Source organism: Neopsephotus bourkii, unplaced genomic scaffold (assembly GCF_033783945.1).
Source record: "Neopsephotus bourkii isolate Nb327-2 ecotype Australia unplaced genomic scaffold, CSIRO-AGI_Nbou_v1 NB_1261, whole genome shotgun sequence".
Lineage (NCBI taxonomy): Eukaryota > Metazoa > Chordata > Aves > Psittaciformes > Psittacidae > Neopsephotus > Neopsephotus bourkii.
In genome coordinates, this window is record NW_026901746.1 from 342,031 (window position 1) to 354,821 (window position 12,791).

Here is a 12,791-nt window from a genome sequence, read left to right on the forward strand (position 1 = left end):
CTGTTGGGAGAGGGTCCAGAAAGAGCCACAAAAATCATCAGGAGGGATGGAGCATTTCTCATGAGGAAAGGCTCGTATGAGAGAGTTGGGGTTGTTCAGCCCCAGGTTCAACTGAATTTTTAAGTACTTGTCCTTACTATTCAGCCACTTGGTGTGAAGTAGAACTTGGTGCGGGCTTCCCAAGCTTTATGCACGCTCCTTAACCTAAGGCCTCACAGCTTTCCGCTTTCAGGAAGCCAAAATCTTCATTTCATCAGCTGGAGTTTCTGACCTACCCGCAGTTTGTTAGCAAGTTGTCAAGGATGGTCATCAGTTAAAAAAGCACCTGTGTGCTTTTGAGGAAAACCTGCTGAAAACTCAGTAACTCAGTCCCCTCCACCAGCCTGGCTCTGCGCACAGGTCTAATGGATTTGCACTGCCGGGATCCCCGCTCTGCCGCCGGGACTGCCCGCGGCGGTCATCTCACACCCGACCAGCGGGGGACACCCACGCGCGACACGCTCGAGGGCGGACCAACGCTGCAGCTCTAGAGAGGAAGGGGGCGGCCGAAGCCGTGCCAGGGTGAGCGTCCCGCGCGCATGCGCCATTGAGCGCGGCGCCCCCGCTCGGCTACGTTCGGGCCGCGCTCGGCTATTTCCGCCTCTTTGTTTTAAACTCCGGGCCGAGCCTTTTAATTTCATCCCCCCCCCCCCTCACCGCCCCCCCTTTTTCCCCGCTGTAATTTCCCAGCGGGGCAGGGCCGCAGGGGCTGGTGTTCCTCCTTGCCCCCCGCCACCGCGCTCGCGTCCTCTGCCTTCTCTCTGTGGCGGCGCCTGGGGAAGGACGGGTCGGGGAGCGGAGGGTCGGTGGCGGCGGCGGGGAGGAAAACCCCCGCCAGCCCCGAGAGGCGACCGCGCCCCTCCCCTGTAAGGTTAGTGCTGGGCCGCGGCGTGGCGTGGCGTGGCGGGGAAGGGGGGGCGTGGGGGTTCTCCGGTGGCTGGGCCGGGGTACTGGCCTTCCCCACCCCGCTGTGGCGCTGCGGGCCGTGCGAGGCCAGGCGAGGGTCTTGGGGGCCGGTCGGCCTTATCCCGCTTTTCTCTGAGATGTTTGCGGTGGGGGATTGCGAGGGCGCTCCCGGCACGGGGGTGCGGAAGGGTGCGGGGCGGGGAGCTGCGGAGGAGCGGGCCTTCTGTCCTCCGTGTCTGGGGTTTGGCGGGGGAGGGCGGGCACACGGTGGTTGAACTTTCCGTGCTGCAGCGAGCACGCTATATTCTGGGGGAGGGACGAGGTGTTAGTAAAAGAGGTTGAGTTTTGTATGGGCTTCTCTGCCTCAAACACCCCTCCCGGCTGAGGGAGTCTTACGGGCGCCAGGTTAAGCGTCTGTCGCTATTTTTCTCTTTTTATGGACAGCTCCCCTTGTAGCCTCCCTCCCCTGCTCCAGCGGGAGGTGTCGCTTGTCTTCCGGGGGAAAGGAAGCCTCGGCACCCCCAGTCCGCCCTTCTCTAACCCGAGATGAGGTGTCTGTTGTGTGGAGTGGCACACGCTGGGGCAGCTCAGTTGCGGACAAAGTGGTGCTGCCCGTGGGGACCTGGGGTGTATGGAGCTGTCCCGCATTGTCCCTCAGTACTTCTTCCTATTTAGGGTTGCGTTTGCAAGGCTCCAGACCTCCACGGCTTGCTTTGGGAAAAAGGGTCGCTTTGGGGAGGTGGGGTGGTGGTTGATAGTGGTTGAGATACCATTTCCACCAAGCTAGTTAGTGGAGGGGACATGTACCAGGTGTGTATGACCTCAGCTGTGCCAGAATGTGGCTTCAGTGCTGTGTATCTGAGCGACATACGGGATTTTAAGGTCTTGTGGGAAATAAGAAATTAAGTGGTATACATTGGTAAAATATGGAATGCCTATGGTGTGAGTTGTTTTAATGTTTAAGGGTATACACTCATGCGTGCACACACACACACATACAATGTATGATATTACAAAATTCTGATGTTTCCTCAACCACTGAGTTTTGGTGAGTTGTGGTGTTGTCAGATCTGGTCTCTGAAGTTGGTCACTTTTAGTCTGAGTGTTGGGTGTTGCTTTGCAGTACCCTGTGTGGAAAGCTTATCGTGTTCTGAAGTTGATAGGGCTCACAGGAGATTTTATTCTTATGGTTTATGAAATACTCGGATGTTCTTCTGTTGCTTCACATTTCACATGTCTTGGGTTTTTTTTTTTTTTTTTTGTGGTTTATTTGGCTTTAGTTGTTAAAAAGCTGTCAGTCTCTGTATGCTTTGTGTCAAATCAATTTAGTAATTTCCTGTCTCTGGAAAACCAGTTCAAGGAAATCTTTTTTATTATCTTAGTATAGACTGGAATTTTCTTCTGGAAATAGTTTGTTTGGTATCTTTCAAAATAATCCTACATAATTATCTTCCAGAGTTTCAAAGAAGAATTAAGATTGTGGATGAAAAGGTTTGAGTTGCCCAAGCAAACTAGCAAATAAACAAAAACCAAAAAACCCAAAACACAGCAAAAAAAGCCTGAGATGAACATTATATTTAAGGAGCATCCCTTGTACGTATTTTCTGTTGTAAATTAGTTTCTCTTATACAGTGTGAACAATTAGGCATATGCTAAATCAGTTGTTAAAAGTCGTTTTAGAGCTAGGTAGTGTGCTTTTTAAAAAATTATTATTGGTTGTTGTTGGGTGGGATACTTATGAATTTTATGTTCATTCTTTTAGTGGCAGGGCCAGTGAGAATCTGAACTGTGATACTTAATCATGTGTCTCATAAAGGTGCTCTGCAGTTCATAAAATTCTTTGATTGGTGACCATATGACTACCAATAGAAGCCTTCTACTCTTCCAGTAGCTTTACTACTCCAGTGTAAGTTGTACTTGTAGATACTTTGCAGTCTCTTTCAGACAGTATGAACCTGTGCAGAACTGAAGTTACTTGGTGAGATCATATACAATGATTAAGATAAGGGTCAGGCAGTTTTCTGGAGAGATGCACAGTGGTACTGCAACAGGAAGCCTGGAAATAAATAAAAAAGGCATTTCATAAACCACTTCTTGAGGAAAATCTGTTTGATTTCTAGCCAGCTTGATCATAACTCTGCTGTCACCATAGAAAATCAAGACAAAACTTGTGAATGTTGTATTAAAGGTGACTTACTGTTTGTCACTACGCTAGCCTAGTACTAATGCCTAGAATGGCAGAAATTAATTATGATGCTATGAAAGAGTTGTGCTACTAAGAGACTGTAAAATACAGCTTCTAGTTGCTACAGCTTCCCAACCTCCTCTTAATTCTTTGGATTACCTTCACAATTTAGAGAAGGTGATCTCTAAGCTTTATATTTGACATATAGGTAAGCTTTCTTGCCAAGAAAGTTCTTAGCATTTCTAAAGCAAAACTTATGTATTTACTTTAATAGCTTCAATTTTCCTTTTCCCATATGACTGATTAATCTAGATGGCCTTTTTAGCTTTTGTCAGGTAATGATCTCCCAGGACTACAATAATTCCATCTTGAATTTCTGAACTGTCTGGGAAACTCTGTAAGAAGTAGAAGCAGCATTTCCGTTGAAGCTCTAAGCTAGGTACCACCTATGAAATGTGTGAGGACATGGTATTTTGAAACTCCGACAATATTTCACTTCTCAGCTACTGTCTTAGATGATATATTACCAAAAAAGTGTCTTGTATGCTATAAAATAAACATTTCTCCAATTTTTTTTTTTTTAATCTGTTGTTCAATTAGTATACATGTGGAAGTAAAGTTACTAAATGGAAGTCTGTATTGATAAAGGTGTTTGAAGGTGCAATGGATTTAAGACTGTTGGCAGTCCTGAGAGATTAGTGGTTTAAAGTCTAATCTTTTCTTTCATTGATAATAAAGATATTTAATGGTAGTTGAAACTACTGGTTTGCTATGTTAGGTGTGCTGTCATGTTTAAAGGAAATGTAGAGAACACCTGCTGAGGGCCCTTTGATGAGAGTAAGTTAAAAGCCAGGCAGAAGCTGTCTGTATCTTTTTAGCTTATCCAGAACTCTGGCTTGAAGTAAAAAGACTTCTGTATCCCTTGCACCCCCCTTCTTAAAACGCAAGCTTGCTGTATTACACTATAAGTTTACCTGATATGTGGAAGTCATAGATGCAGTAAAAGGAAGAAAGAAAGGGGTTATTCTACATTAAAAGTAATCTTTGCTATTGTGATACGTAACTTTTTCATTGCTAAATGAAGACACACTGTACGCACTCTGTTTTAAAAAGTCAAGGTAAAACTTGCTGCTCTTACCTGAATTAGATTTTTCTCAGGTGAATTTTATTGAATACGTGCATTTATATTTAAAGCAATAAACTATGAAAATTAAATACTCAGTGTGGTGAGAACTAGGGAGTTTGAAGGCCTTATTTGCTATTGAAAGTTTGACTGGAGTCTGCTATTGCAGAGACCTGGAGTCTTGCAATGGTATTGCAGAGCCAGCACTGTAAAAAAGAATAAAACAGCAGTGAGTTGCTCAATGATACTGTTTTCCCTTTTTTCTGACCTTTTTTTTTTTTTTTTTTGTTACCTTAATCAGAATAAGTACATTATAAACTTCATACTACACGTAGGAACTTCAGGGTCTTTTTATTCCTTTGTCAAACACAGCATGTATTATTCAACAGTAGTGGGTAGTACAAATCATTCAGAAGTAGAGGGAATGACAAAGTATGGTGAGTTAAAGTGGCTGCTCTCAGTTGTGACTGCCTCTAAAGAGCCACAGTTGAGAGGGCACAGTTGTTGAGAGGGCACAGTTGTTGAGAGGGCACAGTTGTTGAGAGGGCACAGTTGTTGAGAGGGCACAGTTGTTGAGAGGGCACAGTTGTTGAGAGGGCACAGTTGTTGAGAGGGCACAGTTGTTGAGAGGGCACAGTTGTTGAGAGGGCACAGTTGTTGAGAGGGCACAGTTGTTGAGAGGGCACAGTTGTTGAGAGGGCACAGTTGTTGAGAGGGCACAGTTGTTGAGAGGGCACAGTTGTTGAGAGGGCACAGTTGTTGAGAGGGCACAGTTGTTGAGAGGGCACAGTTGTTGAGAGGGCACAGTTGTTGAGAGGGCACAGTTGTTGAGAGGGCACAGTTGTTGAGAGGGCACAGTTGTTGAGAGGGCACAGTTGTTGAGAGGGCACAGTTGTTGAGAGGGCACAGTTGTTGAGAGGGCACAGTTGTTGAGAGGGCACAGTTGTTGAGAGGGCACAGTTGTTGAGAGGGCACAGTTGTTGAGAGGGCACAGTTGTTGAGAGGGCACAGTTGTTGAGAGGGCACAGTTGTTGAGAGGGCACAGTTGTTGAGAGGGCACAGTTGTTGAGAGGGCACAGTTGTTGAGAGGGCACAGTTGTTGAGAGGGCACAGTTGTTGAGAAAGTTGACAGAGTCAGTGGGGGAAATTGTTGAAAATGTGGTGGGGAGAATGGGAGGTAATCAAGGGGTGTGTGTGTTGGCATTACTACAATGCTGGTTGAGATTGCAAAAAAATATGCAAGTATGAAGAAAACAAGGCTTTTTTGTAGTTTTGCTGCTAGTGGAAGAACTTCCTTAAGCTAGCTCTACCATTATCTTCAACCTCTCTGCGAAGTGGCGAGAAGGAGACTTATTATTATCCTTACATACATATATTTAGGTTGATATTAACAGTCCTTGTGACTAACAGAAACTTAGATCTCTGCATTAAAAAAGCTCATGTTTTGACTGCAGTAAGGATCGCTCTTGGTTGAAACTGAGGCTCTCCTTGTTGCAGAAAAATGTGATATCTTTGTGAACAGTACAAACACATTTTGATTTAGGAAGGGAAGCACTCTGTGTGTCTTGTGTGTGGACAAAAATGTGCTGTGCTGTATTTGCTCAATTAAGGTAGGGAAGCTATTTTTTCAGGTTGCCAGAATGAATATCATGTTATTTGGTGACTTGCAAATGGCCATCCTGTCAAGTTTTTTAGTTTTAGTTAAGAACTTAATTGCCATTCTCTGCGTAACCAGTCAGTGTATGATGCTATCTTTAGTTTATTGTTATATAATCATTGTGATGTTGCTGGATGTAACTGTATGAATTATGTGTGATGTTATGATGGAACAAGTCATCTCTGCTGTCTTCTCTTGCAGTGTGCATGTGAACATTTTATTAATGTTTGCAACCATAAGCGTTGCCATTGATTTGTTTGGTGTTTCTCTGCCCCCCCCCCCCCGTCCCCCGGTAATGTGGTGTGCTGTACAGCTTTTTCTAGTTTGTTAACTGAGAGAACAAGTTGAAAGGTACAATACATTTGGCTAAGTTATATATTCTTTATTTATGAATAACTGACATTTCTTGTATCTGAACTATTAGTTTGGGTGCACAGATTGGCATAATGAAGCCATTGGTCAGTTGATTACTTACTTGAAGGACATGGCCAAATTTGTTTTAACTTACTAAACAAGATGCTTATTATAACAAAACTTACTGTACTGAGCAGTGGCAATCAGTAGAATTTACTTGAGGAATAGATTTATAATTTATTTTTTTTTTTAGCATAGTGGCACACATAATTCATTCATAGTGACTTTTCCAAAAAATTATTTGGACCTAGAGACATTTTGAATTTAAAGTTTTGTCTTGGGACTAACGTCTGGGATCTTATGTTAACTCCTGTGTTTCAGATAATTGTGTTACGTACTGTTTAGTTGTGATAATAACTGGGGATTTTTTTTTAATTTATATCTTTTTTTCCTAAAATATAAAGTATGTTCTAGACACAGGGACTTCGATGTTGATTTGAGGATTCAAATTAGGCAAGAGGTAAGGGAATTTGTAATGTGCTTACTGAAGTACATAATTATGCTTACTGCTGAAAATGCCCCTGTTTCTAAAACAAATTATTTATATTTAAAACTTAAATTTTTGTTAAACTGGTATATGCTAGAGATACTTTGAATATTATTTCCTCACTTTAAGAGTGTGCTAACACACTGTAATCAAATTAGTCTGCTTAATGCTTGAAATGCTTTTCTTTCCATTGTTTAATTATTCCTTTCTGTCAGGGCATGGACCCTGAACCAGTATATAGTGTTTGCCTAGTCAAATCTGACTGCACTTATAAAAGCCTCCCAGTTGAACTGCTGCAGTGATTCCCTCAGTCTTTCTTGCTTTAGCGTTATACTAATTGGTTGTTTACTGTTTTTCAAGCTTTACTGAATCTTTTTTAGGAACAGTTGCTTGAATTTATTTGTTGAATGAAATAAGTAACTAAACTGCCTTTTCCTGTAGCAGTTTCCTATGACTGATTGCAAAATTTGCCTCGCAGCTTAAATTAATTCAAGCTTTAGGATCACACATTTTATACTGGGTTGCCATAAGACTATGATTAATTCACAGGTGTTTAGTTAAAATCTTGATAAAAGAAAGTTGTTTGATTTATGCTTATACTGCTTTCATGCAAAATGCAAAGAGATGCCTGATTTTTGTATTTTTTTTTTCCAGGAAAACCCATTTATGCATCTTTCTTCCCAACCCTCTTTTCATAAGGTGTTTGGACTTGCTAAATAGGCATTATCTTGCCTTGAATCTGTACTTGTAAACTCTGAAGTGTGTTGCTACAAAGGGTGTCTATTTCTGCAATGACATATAAAGTTTAGTATATATGAAATACTGTGTCAATAACTTATTTTACCAAAAGTTTCAAAGTGTGACTGAACAGGAGCAATTCAATTGAAAGGGTTTTTTTAATAACATTTGTCCTTGTTAATAATAACATTATGCTTGGTGACACCAGAGCAAGTACTTTATTTGCATACTAATGATCTTGTAGTTCTATTTCTTGACTGGCTAGAATGAGATAAAAATACCTCTGACAAGATTAGGCCATTCTGTAACATTTTCAGAAAAGATATTCATAAAATGCTTCATTCTGGACCAGACAGAAAGACTTCAGGGTAGCTAGTGGAACTAATTTTCTTCAATTCACCTTCTTGCGTGTAAGATTCTTTCAAGATTTGACAGAAGTTACCAGGAGCAGTCTGTGCATATTGATCCATATGATGTTAAGTGAAAGTTGGCATTTGAAGGTTTCATTTTATTAATATGTAGGTGTAAAAATCTCTGTATTAATTGCAGTCATTTTTAATGCAACTTTCTAGGTATAATCTTAGATGCTAACACCAGAAATTGTTTATCAAGAATATGCTTGCTCTGCACTGTAATAATGTCCACTGGGCTTAAACCATAACAAATGATTACTCAGATTATTATCATCTGGGTACAGTGTAGCTCATGGGTTGTCTGGTTATGGTGTTATGACTAAAAGAGGCTTGAATTTGAATAAAGAGTTAGATGCAGACAGGAGAATGCCTTGGCTTGTTTAATTTTAATTTTTTTTTTTTCCCCACTAAAGGTATTTTACCCTGTCCTGTTTTATTTTTTTACTGACATTAACAGTGCAATGTGTAGAACTAACTCTGATATATAAGCTATCCTGTGGTAAGTTATGAAGACAGGCTGAGAAAGTTGAGGCTGTTCAGCCTGAAGAAGAGAAGGCTGCATGGAGACCTCATAGCAGCCTTCCAGTATCTGAAGGGGGCCTACAAGGATGGTGGAGATGGACTCTTCATCAGAGAAATGGGTTTAAACTGAGTCGGGGAATATTCAGGTTAGATAAAAGGAAGAAGCTCTTTACTGTGAGAGTAAAGTAGTGAGGCACTGGAACAGGTTGCCCAAAGAAGTAGTAAATGTGCCATCTCTGGCAGTGTTCAAAGCCAGGCTGGACAGGGCGTTAGGTGACACGGTCTAGTGTGAGATGTCCCTGCCCATGGCAGGGGGGTTGGAACTAGGTGATCTTAAGGTCCTTTCCAGTCCAAACCATTCTGTGATTCTATAATTTTTGCTATTCCTCTTTGGGAATGGAAAATACGTTCTGTCCTCATATTTCATTTTCTCTTCCACTGCTTCACTAAATAGAATCATAGAATAGTTAGGGTTGGAAAGGACCTTAAGATCATCTAGTTCCAATGCCCCTGCCATGGGCCGGGACACCTCCCATTAAACCATGTCACTCAAGGCTCTGTGCAACCGAGCCTTGAACACTGCCAGTGATGGAGCATTCACAACTTCCCTGGGCAGCCCATTCCAGTGCCTCACCACCTTACAGTAAAGAACTTTATATCCAACCTAAATGGGTTAGATGACTTGCTAGTGGAACTTTGGGTAGACTTCTAAAGCCACCTCTCTGTCATGTCATTTATTTTCCAATCACAAACATGTGTTGACATTGTACTGAGTTTCTGGAGGTGATTGGAAGGTTTCATGGAGATTTGTTTTATCTTTAGATATGAAAATACAGAGTACAAGGGTAAGTAAAAAGACCAGGTTTCTCTTTCATAGCCTTTTAGACCTGATGTTACTGTAAGATATATTCACTAGAAGAGTGAAGACAAGAGAAAAATGAGCTGTTTTTTCTTCTCCTTGAGTTTCTGTAGCTACCTACTGCTTCCCATGATAAGTAACCTTTTCTATGAGTTAGTCATACATTTCCACATTCTGCAGACATTGACAATTTTAGCATGCAGATGGGGGTGGGGAGGAGAATTTCAGCTCTCTTCCTAGCTTTAATCCAAAACCAAAGGAATAAACCTTTTCCCCTGGAAAATACTTTTTCAAATGCTCATAATGTATGAAAAGATCTACACATGGTACATATTGAGACAAAAGGATTTCTTTGTTCTTGTCACACAAACTTCTAATGATATGTGTTTCTTATATTTTACTAGTTTGTGTTCTAAAGAATGGAGGGAGAAAGTATCCCTGAAGATGCCATCTATTTAGACAACTGGTATATTTTCATTAATGTTTTTAAATTATTTTGATTGTCCCTTATGGCACAGTTCAGTCTCCAAAAGCAATTCTGGGTGAACTGCAAAGAGGAACCAAATGGAAGCCTATATAGATACTGCTTGCAGGTTGCAGTAGTTAACATCTTGCACTGACAGACTGTTTCTTCCTTTTTTACTGTACATGTCACATGTCCATCTAGTCTTTGAAATTTGTTATAGGAAGCAATAAGGGTCTATTAAAGTAATTTTGCTTTTAAAAATTCTTGGGAGGAGACTTAAGGTATACCTGGAATACAATTATTATGATACATAGTAAAGGTAGTGTTTATTTATTTACTTATTGCGCAGACTGTCTGATCGTGTATAGACTGAACCTTTTCAGAGGGTATTTTCTTCCTACAGTTATTGAATGCTTTGAATCAATGTGCAGCTGAAGAGTTCTGTTGGTAGCTGCCACCTCTTCAAATGCTGTTTATCAATTCTGTGATAATTCTGTAAGTTCAGTGATGTTTTTTATGATGGATACCTTCTCATATAGAAGGAATTAAAGATTGATATGAAAAGCTTTAGCTCGTAGTTGTCTTGCCAAAGCTTTCTTTGTAATTTCCTGATTTCTGATCTGGTGTGGATTAGAAAGGGTCTGCAGTAGGTCACAGAATCACTATGTGCTTGTGAAACCCTCTTGTGAATGCCAGACTCCTCACAGCATAAAAGCCATGAGGTGGTTACTTGTCTGCTTTCATACTAGTTTTCCACAAAGCTGTCTATTAAAAAATACATTTTTATTATCTGTTACTTTGTTTCATCTAGCTATTGGTGCTGTCTTTGTTGAAGTTGGAAAGAGCTAGCTGTTCAACTACTGATTTTAGCTGTTCAACTACTGGGTTTCTGTGTCAACTTCTTTTCGCAGACAGTCTTCCCTTACTTACAAAAGCTGACATCTGTGCCTTGTTTTAAGGGATTCTGAAGAGTTTTGTGCAAAGATCTAATCACAGAGTGTGTCTTGAGGTCGTTTATGGACTAGAGCTAAACTATCCCAGAGGCTGTAGAGTACCTTTATTGTGACTGAATAAGTAAAAGCGACTTTAGCTTCTGTACTGTGCTGAGGTGTGTGTTCTATACTTCTGACTCTAGAGCCAGAATGACTATATGCGGGGCTGGAAGGGAAAGCCAGCTGGAATACGTGGCTTGTTAGTGCTTTAGCAAGTACTAAGTTGTTGTACGAGTTGTACGAAGAGGAACTGGTAATCACTTATTTGGAGATCTGGTTAAGATTTTGGTATTTGGGATTTTAGATGATGTTTTCATGGTTACTCCTTATTAAATTAAAAATCTTACTGAGCAAACAGAGGGAAATATAGACTATCATTTGGGGGGATCTAACTAATATATGCTCTAATAACAGCACTTGAGGATTATGACTGACAGGCAAGTTTGTTGACCTAGCTTTCATTCCACCTGCCTTTTTCCTGAAGAGTTTCTTCCTGGTCTTCTACACTGAGACTGTATTGGAGTGAAGCTGCTGTCATCAGTGGTTTGTGCAGATATTCAATGCTGCTAAAATAAGCACCTGATGTGTAAAGGATATGTTGTTTCAATGTGGCCTTCTCCAACAAGGGGGGTGGTCAGTTGCAGTCTGTAATTCCAAAACCAGCAGAAGTAAGGATGTCAAAGACCTTACACAAGTGAAACTTGTAATAAACAAGTGAGATTATTTTGTTGCCTTAATAACTGAGACCTTTTGGCTCCTCCCTACGGCTGAGGAGATTTTTCTCCATTTTAAATAGAATGGCAATAGTCAAGTTACAGGTCACAGCAGTGATTGGGTCACAGTGAAGAATTAAGTTTTATAAGGGCTGAATCCTCTCATGCTGTTGATTTCCAATGGCTTTTTCTGTCAGGAGTCCTCCTTGTTCTTTAAACCAATGTCATGTTGCAGTGTTAGGATTGATGGACAAGATGGTGATACTGTAATGGTATTTTTGGTTAGAGTTTGTAGAACTACCTGTTAATAATGACTTTGATGGGCAGTTTACATTGAATAATATTCCATATGTTATGTGAGGTTTTCTTGAACTGTGACATATTGTTAGATTATGCAGTGAAAAAATGTCTTTAACAGTTACATTTTGGAAATGTTTTCTTGCTGTGACATCAGAAAACCCCCCCAAAAAGCTGGACAAAAAAACCCCAAACCAACAACTAAAGAAAGCCAAACAACTAAGCAAAGAAAGGGCTTAATAATTGCATATGCCTTTTCTGTGAAGTGTCAAGTTTTCATATCATTAGACATTTAACTTCTTCCCTTTCTTCCTACATGTGTGCAGAACACTAGGTCTAATGATGAGGAGGAAATGAAAGTAAATGGCATGTGAGTTTAAAAGACATAATTCCACAAGTGTAAGCTTTCATTCACTCTTACTTTGTTGAGAATGCTGTGAACCGTTTTGAACTGGGAAGTTGGAGCATTTTTTAATTTTTGCAGTGGGGCTGGGTTGGAAACAGACAGTTGTTTCAGTTCTTCACTCTCTTTTCCTCCCCCTTCCCTTCCCTCCAAGATACAAAACTGTTAAAATGACTGGGTTAGACTATCAGTAGATTTAGGCTGCTCTTTTTCTGTTTTAGTATGGTAAGGTTGGTATGGTCAGTATGTCAAGATAAGCCAAGAGCTCAAAAACCCAGAATTACTGAGTGGGAGAAATGTTTTTTGATCTTACTGCATGAATGCAGACTTTCCTCTCTCCCTTCTTCCCCCTCCCCCTGTCTTTATAGTCTACTTCATTATAAATAGGAAAGAATTAAAATGACCTCACACAGTAAATTAGATTATATATTTGTGTTTATTTTTCTCTTTTCTAGGAGAGTAACTCTTTTTCTTCTTGCTTTGTTCAGACTACTGTTTTTCATTATCTGTTAATACCTGTTGAACATTGCCATTTTTTTCCTAATACTTCTCAGCTGTTCATTGTTCTACTACAGGC

The 12,791-nt window shown here is 40.8% G+C and overlaps 1 protein-coding gene across 7 annotated transcripts in view; it reads left to right on the top strand.

Moving 5' to 3' along the window:
• Nucleotides 1-590: 590 nt before the first annotated feature.
• The window catches only part of PCGF3 (polycomb group ring finger 3), a 52,904-nt gene continuing 40,703 nt past the window's right edge, over nt 591-12,791 (top strand). For 3 of the 7 annotated variants that reach the window (XM_061364973.1, XM_061364975.1, XM_061364979.1), the window contains exons 1-2: nt 6,183-6,261; nt 6,729-6,784. The gene's annotated coding sequence lies outside the window, so the exon portion shown is untranslated. Of the gene's footprint in view, nt 911-6,182; nt 6,262-6,728; nt 6,785-12,791 lie in introns of those variants that run through there. The other 4 variants (XM_061364972.1, XM_061364980.1, XM_061364976.1 and 1 more) reach the window with 3 other exon arrangements.